Here is an 11,578-nt window from a genome sequence, read left to right on the forward strand (position 1 = left end):
GTAAACATGATCCTATAAAAAAATCATTGTGATCAAAGTAAGACTTCTCAACAGCAAAAAAAAAACTTTAACCAAGACTTCAATGTCAAAGATTCAATTAAAGTCTAATACAAGGATAACAAAGATAGACTCAACAGTTCAAGATATGACCGTGCACGACCCAGTACATCTATTGTAATTAATTTTGTTTGCAGACCTATTCCACAAAATTCTTGTTTTAAAAGATATGGTTCAATTATAAATGTAATCAAATGAACAAATATAAGGGGTACTACAAACTTTAACAACGCTTGAATATTTGAGTTCAAACGATGTCAAGGCGATTTCAAATTCCTATTCCTTACGAAATATATAATGTACCTCAGGTCAAGTTCGTCAACCTACACATTGCATCTGTTGATTTTAGGACGTCATTTAAATAATTAAGTTGAGACATTATTCATGTATTTGTCTGAGCATTTGTAGATGCAGAAAGAAGTAAAGTCACAAAAATACTGAACTGAGAGGAAAATCAATTCGGAAAGTCCATAATCACATGGCAAAAATTAAATAACAAAACGTATCAAAAACGAATGGACAAGAACTGTCATATTCCTGACTTGGTAAAGGCATTTTCAAATGTAGAAAATTGTGGATTAAACTGTTTGTTCTAAATACTATTTCGTCTAGCTTAGTACTCTGGTGTCAAGCATATCGATGACGTTAATGTGTGTATGATATTTGATATCAAATTGGAATCAAGGAATGTATCTCCCTATCATTTATTCCTTCTTCAAATTAAGTTTTACTGCTTGTTCTTCATTTTTGGTAATATCAACGCAAATGTTTGAGCCTTGGGCATTACTGACGAGACATTATTTGTCAAAATGCAAATCTATTGCAATACAATTTGTGCAAAGCTTTTGTTCTATTAATTCGTCTCTGTTTTTGGTATTTTTTTAAGACAATACACGGAACAAGTTTTATACCTGTTTCGCATGTTTCACTTAATTAAGTTGCAAATCATGTTTAATTATGGTAAGACGATGATCTTTTTAGTAAAGGACATATTCTGATTGAGAGGTTATTCCTAGTAGATCTAGGGGAAAAATCATTTCAATAGATTTTCATACATGTGAGAGGTTTAGCTAGCTATAAAACCAATTTAATCCACCATTTTCTACATGAGAAAATGTCTGTTACAAGTCTGTTATATGACAGCTAACGTAATTATCAATTTGTTTGATGTTTGAGTTCTTGATTTTATCATTTGATTAGGGACTTTTTTGTTTTTAATTTTCCTCGGAGTTCGGTATTTTTGTTATTTTACTTTTTGCTTGCTAATTATATAAGAAGCTTCTTAGCCATATTGACTAGGTTATTCGAACTGGAAATGTTCTTAAAAAAATGATTGACAAAATTGAACATTAACAAACATATCCCTGCAAATTTTTAAACAAAGGCACTTTAAACATGTAGCACTAAACATCTTATAAACACCGCTAGTTACTTGAAACTTATACATGTACCAATATTGATGGATTTTTTCTTCTTTCTATAAAATAGGTGTTGGTACAAACGTAGACAGTTTAAACAAGGAAGGAAATATGTGACCATGTATGTTAACGCTCAATAATATCTACTTTTAGTTATATCAAATTATTAAATATATTTAAGTGACTTTTATGGATCCAATAACTGGTCTATTTAAATCTTTTTTAATCATCTCCTTTTGTATTTTTCTAGCAATTTAGCACCCTAAGTAGTACATCTACTTTTTTTTTAGTAATTTATCGTCATTACATATTTTTTCGTAGAACACCAAAATAGATGAGACGTGAAATTATGATCGTATGACGCTCAGAATTACTAATAACGAAATATTTACTTTCGCGATTTTAAACATTAGTATAATAATACGACTATGCATAAATACTTTGACAGCTTTTTTTTTAAATTTTAATTCATCTTTTAATATTTTTTTTTGTAACTTCGTAGCGTTTTATCACCTTCAGAAGTACATTTTAGGAATTTATCGTCATATAAATAAACTTATTTTTACATAACACCTAAAAAGATGAGGCGTGAAGTTACGATCGTTATAAAGAATATATATGACGATGAATCAAAAAAATAAAGGTACTTCCAAAAGTGTTAGATACCAATAAAAATCAACCAAAAGTCCAGTACTAACAAGAAAAGTAATTTATTTTGTTTGCACTTACAATTTGAGTTTCTCAATCACCTGTTCAAAAATGTTGTTTAAAAATATTGTTCAGTTATAGACATCTCTGTTTGTTATTAAATGAAATATTACTAGAACACACCCGCGAAATGGCGAGGAAATAGAGCGTACGTAAACTGTAAAAAAATATACTGACTGGAGAATTTCAGGAGAGATATCAAAAGTTAAAGGTACTTAGGGACTGGGCACATTTTTTTGCCCTCCCCCTATTTTCCAAATACCGATTTTTATACCTTCTGTTTATCTGTACTCTATGAACATGCATATATACTTTAATTACTATACAGAGAATTTCAGGAGAGGTATCAAAAGTCAAAGGTACTCACTGATGTATATATATATATACATCAGTGAACGCCATGAATAGTAAAGAGCCTCCCCTCCCACCCCCCAAGATAACCATTGGAATGTATAGTAAATTATAACAAATACAGTTATTCATAGTAAATGTATGTATACAGAAATATATCCGGAGTGACCGACGTTGATGGTAAACCATAGGCGGATCCCAGGGGGGTGGTGGTGGCGGGGGCGTTGAAAAAATTTTGTTGATTATATGGGGAATCACTGAAGCATGAGAGGAACCCCCCCCCCCCTTTTTAGGTCAGTCAGTGCCCCCCTCCCTTATGAAAAGTTCTGAATCGGCCACTGTAAACTAATTGATAGTAAATAGCAAATATTATTCATTTTCGTTTTCCTTCCAAAATAACCCAAACTGAAACACGTTAAGCAAGTATGATAAATGCTAGAACTCAAAATGATAGCAGAAAGCAAATTTATATACTTTATTCATAGTCTTTGTATGTTCTAGGTACAGAAAAGGAATTTATAGTAAATTATAACAAATACAGTTATTCATAGATTATATGGGGAATCACTGAAGCATGAGAGGAACGCCCCCCCCTTTTTAGGTCAGTCAGAGCCCCCCTCCCTTCATGATGAACAGTTCTGTAGCACTGTAAACTAATTGATAGTCTAATTGATAGTAAATAGCAAATATTATTCATTTTCGTTTTCCTCTCACAATAACCCAAACTGAAACACGTTAAGCAAGGATGATACAACTGTTAGAACTCAAAATGACAGCAGAAAGCAAATTTATATACTTTATTCATAGTCTTTGTATGTTCAAAGTACAGAAAAACACAAACCGGAGGTCTAATCTGACTTAAAGTTTTGTCCAATGACGGGAAAATATCCGGACGCATTCTTTTTCGATTTTATCCCAAAATAACCCCAACTGAATGATCATAAGAATGGATGACAAATGCGACTATACATGTTACCTATAGGACACAGAGGCATGATGATTAATTTATTGTGGAAGGAGGAGAAACGACACCCAAAATGAGGTCTTCTCGTTTAATAGTATAGATAATGGCTACTACAAACTCTAAAAACTCTTAAATATTACATCAAGCGATTACAATAATGCAACAAATAAAAAAAAATCTGGTCGCCAACAGGTCAAGTTTGTCAACCTGCACATGGTATCTGTTATTTTTACACGATATTTGAGTAACTAAGTTGGGACTTTCTTTTGTCTGTGGATTGATAGAAGCAGATTGTTTTCTATAATACGTTTAAGCTTAGCATTTTGGTAACCAACATATAAAATACGGAGTTTTTTGTATGAAATTTTCATTGATGATACAGGGAAAATCAAATTGGAATCTAGGAATGATTCCTTCTACGAATTTGTCATTGTTTCTTGTATGTTGTTCTTATTTTTTTATAATATCCACACAAAGCTTAATGGTAAGCCTTTACCATTGCTGACGAGACATTATTTGTCAAAATGTAAATCCATTACGATACAATTGGTGCTTTCAACGTTGTTTTTTGTTAATTCGTCTCTGTATTTGGCAGTTTTGTTTAATGAATACAGTCGGAACAATTGATAAGCCTGTTTTACTAGATTAAGTTGCAAATCATGTTAAATTGTGGTAAGTAGAAGATCTATTTTGTTAAGAGCAAATTTCAATTGAGGGTTTTTATCCTATGCATTCTATTGAGATTTTAAAAAATCAATGTATTTACTGGGAAAACAAAGGTGAAATGATGTTAAAAATTATTGAAAAAAACTTAACATAAAACATACATATCACTGCATAACTGTAAAGATTTTTAAACAAGTGCACCGTAAAAGTTGTAACACTCCACATCTGATTGACATCGCCGGTAAAGTGTACCCCATACCAATATTAATGAATGCCTTTATTTTCTATAAAATTGATGTTGGTACAAAATAAGACAGTTTTGACGGACTAGAAATAGTTTGACCTTATATTTTGACTCTCATTTCAGTCTTCTTATTCTAGTTACATAAAAAATTATAGAAAGTTATTATTTAGGATCCAATAAATGTTCTATTCTATTTTATTAACTCATCTCGTTTGGGTATTTCTTTCTTAGCTAATTAGCACCCGAAGTGGAACATCTACTTGTTTAGTAACTTATCGTAATATACATACTTTTTTTTTAATAACACCAAAAACGATATTGCGTGAAGTAAAAATCGTTATAACAGTATATATATGACGATCAATTGCAAAAAAAGTACTTGTAAAGGTGTTAAATGGCAATGAAAATCAACCAAGGTCAAGTACTAACGAGAAAAGTAATCTATTTTCTTTGCACTTCCCAAACAAGAATTTCATTTCAAGCGATGTTAACCGATTTTAAATTTCTATTCCTTATGAAATCTATGATGTAACTAAGGAATGAATAGCTGGTCGAAAAGAGGTCAACTTTGTTAACCTACACATCACATCTGCTAATTTTAAAACGATATTTGTAAAACTAAGTTGAGACATTGTTTTGTCTATGAATTGGTAGAAGCAGCTGTTTGTCTGTAATACTATTTCGTTAAGGTTATTACTTTTGGTACCAAGCATATAAAATACAGAGATTTTTGTTTGACAATTTCATTGATGATACAAGAAAAATTAAATTAGAATCTAGGAATGATTTTTTCTACGAATTTGTCATTGTTTCTTGTTCATGTTGTTCTTTATGTTTTGTAATATCAACACAAAGCGTAATGTTTTAGCCTTGACCATTACTGATGAGACATTATTTGTCAAAATGTAAATCAATTGCGATACAATTGGTGCTTTCAACCTTTTTTTTTAAATTCGTCTATGTATTTGGCATGTTTGCTCGGAACCAGTGATATACCTGTTTTACTAGATTAAGTCGCAAATCATGTTAAATTGTGGTGAGAAGATGATATTTTTTATTAAGAGCATATTTTGATTGAGTGTTTTTCCTTATTCAATCTATTCTATTAAGATTAAAAAAGAAATTAATGCACTGCTTGTTCATTATATGGGCAGCTTCTCAATAATATGTACTCGGAAAACAAAGGTGAAATGATGCTAACAATTCATTGAAAAAAAATTAATATAAAACATTCATATCACTGCATAGCTGTACAGAAATACACCTTTAGATATTTTAACACTTCTACATCTGATTTACATCGCCGGTTAAGGTGGTATGGGTGTCTTCGCCATCTTGGATTGTAAAAAACAGAGAATCTAAGGTCCGTATTTTCTATCAAGTTAGCAAAATTTGATGCCGGAATGCAGATATTTAATGTGAATTTTCATTTAAAAGAACCAATTTATAAGAACATAACTTATAAATATTAATATTGTTACAAGTCTTGATTATTTTTGGTTGTTTTTAAATATTTTCAAATTGGTATTTTGAGGGGAGATAACTCTAAAAAAGTGCATTTTCTGAAGGACTCTACATGGAATTTTCCTATTTTGTCTTTTAGCCGGATAAAACGTACGGTGACCCTATCTTTTCTTTTGCTATTCTCAAAGCATTGTCTGAAAGCTATCTTTTCCTAATTTATTTTACAATTCTATCATTTTGTTTAGTTTCTATTCACAAAATTGTGTTTTTTCCTGTATAATCCATACAAAATCTGTCATTTTGTCACAACCTGTAGCTTGAGAAAATGCGCGGTGACCTATCATTTTTATAATATTTTGGAACATGTATCAATAGATACTACATGTTGGCAAAGTATAAACAAATTCTATCATTTTTATTTTAGACTCCCATACCACCTTAAGTGTTCCTCATACCAATATTAATGAAGGCCTTCGTTTATTCTATAAAAATGTGTGTTTGTAGAAACAGTTTTGACGAGATAGAAAAACAGACTAGCCTTGTCTGTTTACTCTTATTACTATCTACTATTTAAGTTCAAAGTATTAAATATATTTAAGTGACTGTTGTTTTTTTTTTGAGTTATTGAATGTTCTGTTTAAAAAAATAGTATTCATCTCTTTTGGTATTTGTCCAACTGTTTACAGCCATAAGTAGTACATCTACTGTTTAAGTAATTTGTCGTCATAGCATATTTTTTCATAGAACACTAAAATAGATGAGGCGTGAAATTATGATTGTATGACGTACAGGATAAGTAATAATTAAATATTTACCCATGTCGACATCAAACATCGGTATAATACAACTAATGCATAGATACTTTCACCGATTTTTTAATTTTTAATTATCCTTAAATTATTTGTTTTTGTAATTTCATAACGTTTTAGGACCTTACGGAGCACATCTACTTTTATATAGCACTAGGTGGGAAGTTATTATCGTTTTGAAGTATATATATGACGATCAATTACAAAACATAGACTGAGGTACTTCTTAAGGTGTAAAAAAGCTGTGAAAATACAAAAAACAAAGGATGATGAAATTAAAAGTAGAAAAATCAGTGAAAATGTTGAATGACAAAAAATATCATTCACTAGACTCATAAACCTATTGTTAAATGTCAACCAAAGGACATAATTGAAATTTAGAAGTCGTATGATCGTCATGTGTTTGAGGGAATGCTTTCTAAAATTCCTAACGATACTTTCCCTGTGTAACACTATTCTGTCACCAAAAAAAACAATACTCTAAATAAGATTACATGGTTGTTTCGTTGACACATTCCAAATTACCATTCTCAATGTTATCATGTATTATATTTGTCGTCTGACTTTTTTGTATTAAAATCATTGAGTAAACATCAATTATACATTTAAACGTGTATGTTTGTGTGTGTGTGTGCAAAAGATAATTTTAATAGAAAAAAATGTACAATCTCATTTAACTGTATTTTCAATAAAAGCGTTTAAGTTCATTTTCAATTTTACTATAAATTTAATTAAGAGATACAACTAAACAATTAGATAAACAAAAATATAACAATGAAAAACCTTAAAAGTAGATATTCAACGAAATTATATACGTCTAGTAGTATTGTTGATTGTGTGACTATCATCAGACAACAGCCTTGTCAAAGACTCGTTCCGTTCGGACGTTTGTTAAATTACCATAGTTTAGATATAAAGGTAACTTGCAACCTTTTCCGATATTCAAATTATATCGTTCGAATAAAACAATAAAAACCTTCGAAGAAATCAAAGGGTAAAATCAAATTAGAAAACCAGTCGCGTAACATTACACTAGTTGTTTAGCAGACGTGGAGAAATTATGGATTAACGTGAGAGGCAAAAGTTATTTACCGATGCTGAAAAATTCATTTAGAATGTAAATATTCTAGATAAAAGATATTTCGTGAGGGAATCGCATCAATTTAAAACGGATAGTTTGTTTGCGACGAAAGGACAAGGATCTCACGATTCCATCACCTAAAGGCGTGGAGAAATTATGGATTAACATAAGAGGCAAAAGTTATTTACCGATGCTGAACTATCGTAAAATTCATTTAGAATGTAAATATTCTAGATAAAAGATATTTCGTGAGGGAATCGCATCAATTTAAAACGGACAGTTTGTTTGCGACGAAATGACAAGGATCTCACGATACCATCTACCCACATGGTGAAGACACGTTCAGTCAATGTAAATGGACGAAATGGGACATAATCGATAAATGTGCGATTCGGAAACTTTCTGTTAACTTAAGATATTACACTTTGAAACAAATGGTTCTTGTGATTTGATACACAGATGTAATATATTTCGGGAAAAATTTTGTAAACTCTTGTTTATCAATTTAGTAACTGTACCACGGAATCATAAACAATGAACAGAGAACAATTTAATAAACGAATTTTCTAGCCAACTAGCTGGAAGAAATTCAGGTTACTGGTACAGTTGAAAACTTAGACAATCGACAATTTGCTGTATTTGATTGATCGATATTTCAGCTAACATAGACAAAGGGATAACACATTATCTTGCAAAGTTCTATAATTTAACTTAATACATGTGGAGCTAGATCTGACTATCCTTCGGGGGCATCTGCGATCATCCCCAGTCTTTGGTGGGGTTCGTGTTGCTTAGTAGTTTGTGTATACTATTATTTATCTGTTAGTATTATTCTTTTTAGCTATGGCGTTGTCAGTTCATCTTCGATCTATGAATATGAATGTCCCTATGGTATCTGTCGTCCCTCTTCTTTAATAATATTAATTGTGTTATGTCACTCCATAGGTTAAGCTATTTGAAACCAGGTTTAATCCATCATTTTCTTCATAAGAAAAAGCCTGTACGAAGTTAGGAAAATGACCGTTTTTATCCATTCGTTTGATATTTTTGACAAAACTTTGATTTCCGAAAAACCTTAACCGTAATTGGCACAACTTTTCGGAATTGTAGGTCCTCTAGGTGTCATACTACCGATTAAAAGTCCCTATCTGTTCAACCAAATTTTACAATTTTCACAGCTTTCTAAATATTTTACCTTAAGTTTAACTTCATAGAAACAAGCTATATCCTGAATTGTACAGGTGTCACCTTTCTACGTGCCAATTGTCAACATACATTCAAAATCATATTAGAAAGAAGAGAGCTCCCGAAAGGAGGTACCACTAAAAATAACCCCTGGTTTTCTGGAAATCTTAAATTAGTATACCATGGAGCGCATTAATCCTAGACAGGTAAAATTTGGCTCAAAATGGTCTTAATATATTTCTCTTTCAACAAAAGTTTCATTTCTGCAAATTTTTTGGTTAGTTTAAGTAACAATGACATCAAATGCACTATTTTTTTGTCCGAGTAGGCCTTCTTTCACATACGTTCTAAATTTGAGGGAGTAATTGGTGGTATGACACCTAAAGAGACAAAAAAAGGTGATTAGAAATCTTTTATTTTACTTTATTCTTAATCCTTAGTCAATTTGTAGTTAAAAACAACCTATCTGAGCATTATGCAACTTATATTAAAAATTTCACAGCTCAATTTAAACTGACTGTTATGTATGCCTTTGATAGAAAATACTTGAAAATTTCAGTTTGGGCTACAGGAACATAAACTTTCAATATCAAGATCATTGTTTGCTGATTTTTTCTTGTTTGTTCTACTTCTTTAAAGACTTTCAACAATTTTTGCAAAGAATTTAGTAAAAAAATCCAAGGTATTGAAGTGTCAAGGAATATTGACCCCCTTTTTTTCACCTGGTGTCAGTAAAGTACTACAAATCGATCAACAGTGCAGTCATGGTCATTTAACTGTGTTTATTTACATCAGTTAATAAAATTTTAGATATAAAAATTTCATTTGGAATAATAAATGGTACTTTTGTGAGTTTCTGCAGTGCTTACATTAGGCTATGCTATCTGCAAAGTACATAGTATGACGCAATGATATAAGGGGTAAAAATCAAATAATTTCATTAAATCTGCATGACAAAATTTGTTTGGGGGTAGTAAACAACCTATGTGTCAATGTTTAACACCACAGAAAAACTTTCTGTGCATTTCTAACATTATTTAGGACATTTTTTTATATAAAAGCATATTGTCAGGATGGGAAAAGTAAAAATAGCACAAACTCAAGTTTTAGGCTCTAAATTTGCAATATGTGACATTTTGCCCCATAAAAGATTGAAATGTGGCTACTATTATCTCAAATGATCAGTTAAGACAAAAAAAAAAACAATTGTTTTCTGATTTTGATGTTTCACCGCATTTTGCTTAAAGATGTCATACCACTAATTAAAAGTCCCTATCTGTTCAACCAAATTTTACCTTAAGTTTAACTTCATAGAAACTAGGTATATCCTGAATTGTACAGGTGTCACCTTTCTACATGCCAATTTTCAACATACATTCAAAATCATATAAGAAAGAAGAGAGCTCCCGAAAGGATGTACCACTGAAAATAACTCCTGGTTTTCTGGAAATCTTAAATTAGTATACCATGGAGCGCATTAATCCTCAATTTTAAATGCAAACTCATAAACAGGTAAAATTTGACTCAAAATGGTCTTAATATATTTCTCTTTCAACAAAAGTTTCATTTCTGCAAATTTGTTGGTTAATTAAAGTAAACAATGACATCAAAATGCACTTTTTTATGTCCGAGTAGGCCTATTTTCATTGCTCTTCAACTTTTTACGTGTTTGGCTTTATAGCTATCTCAATTTGAGCGTCACTGCTGAGTCTTATGTAGACGAAACGCGCGTCTGGCGTATTAAATTATAATTCTGGTACCTTTGATAACTTTTTGAAATTTTTATTTTGTCATTTGCTTAGGGATTTTCCTCTTAGAGCATGTAGAGTGTTATTTCACTTTTCATGACTCATTTAATGACATATTTTGAGTGTCCAGATCTTTTATATCCCAGTGAACTTGAAATTATGTAAATAATTCTGAAAGTAGAAGAACTTGATCCTCTACATGATATTGCCATAGAAAGATGTTTTCAAACTAGAATCTTTGACAAATGTGATGACTGCAACTTTCCAATTGTAATTTTTCTATTGTTCACCAGTAACATACCGCCTACGTGTGCTTTTTCAAACTATACAAAATTTACCAACATGGATTAGCTCCTTAAACAAAATCTACTCCAACAGAGATATGGAGAAAAACGACTGAAATCAACACTATAGAGTATTACGTCACGATTATTTTGATTGGTCCGATTTGCTTCAAATACATGAGTACATATTCTTCAAGTACATGAGTTTTATCAAACCATTTGTTAAAATATAATGTCTTTCGTTTAACGTTTGACCCCTTTCTAATGGAAAAAATACGTGAAGTTGGTTTCGATTGGCGATCCTCGAAGACAAAGATATAGTTCAATGTAGATAAATGAATTATTTGTTTGCTCTAGGTTTTTGATCAATATGTTTAATTCTTACGTCATTCATGGCATTTTTTCAGCTGCTAACTACGATCAGAAGACGTACCGAGAACAGCTCGTTAGTTGTCAAATAAAAAGGATAGATTATATAAATTGAAAAGTTTCTCATTAATAACGCTTTCTGAGCTATTTCTGAACTGTTTGAATTAGGTTTACTTAATAAATTTAAAGTTTGAATTAGATAAGTGTAATAAATCTCTATTTACTTTAAA

Source organism: Mytilus edulis, chromosome 5 (assembly GCF_963676685.1).
Source record: "Mytilus edulis chromosome 5, xbMytEdul2.2, whole genome shotgun sequence".
NCBI classification, from domain to species: Eukaryota; Metazoa; Mollusca; class Bivalvia; order Mytilida; family Mytilidae; genus Mytilus; species Mytilus edulis.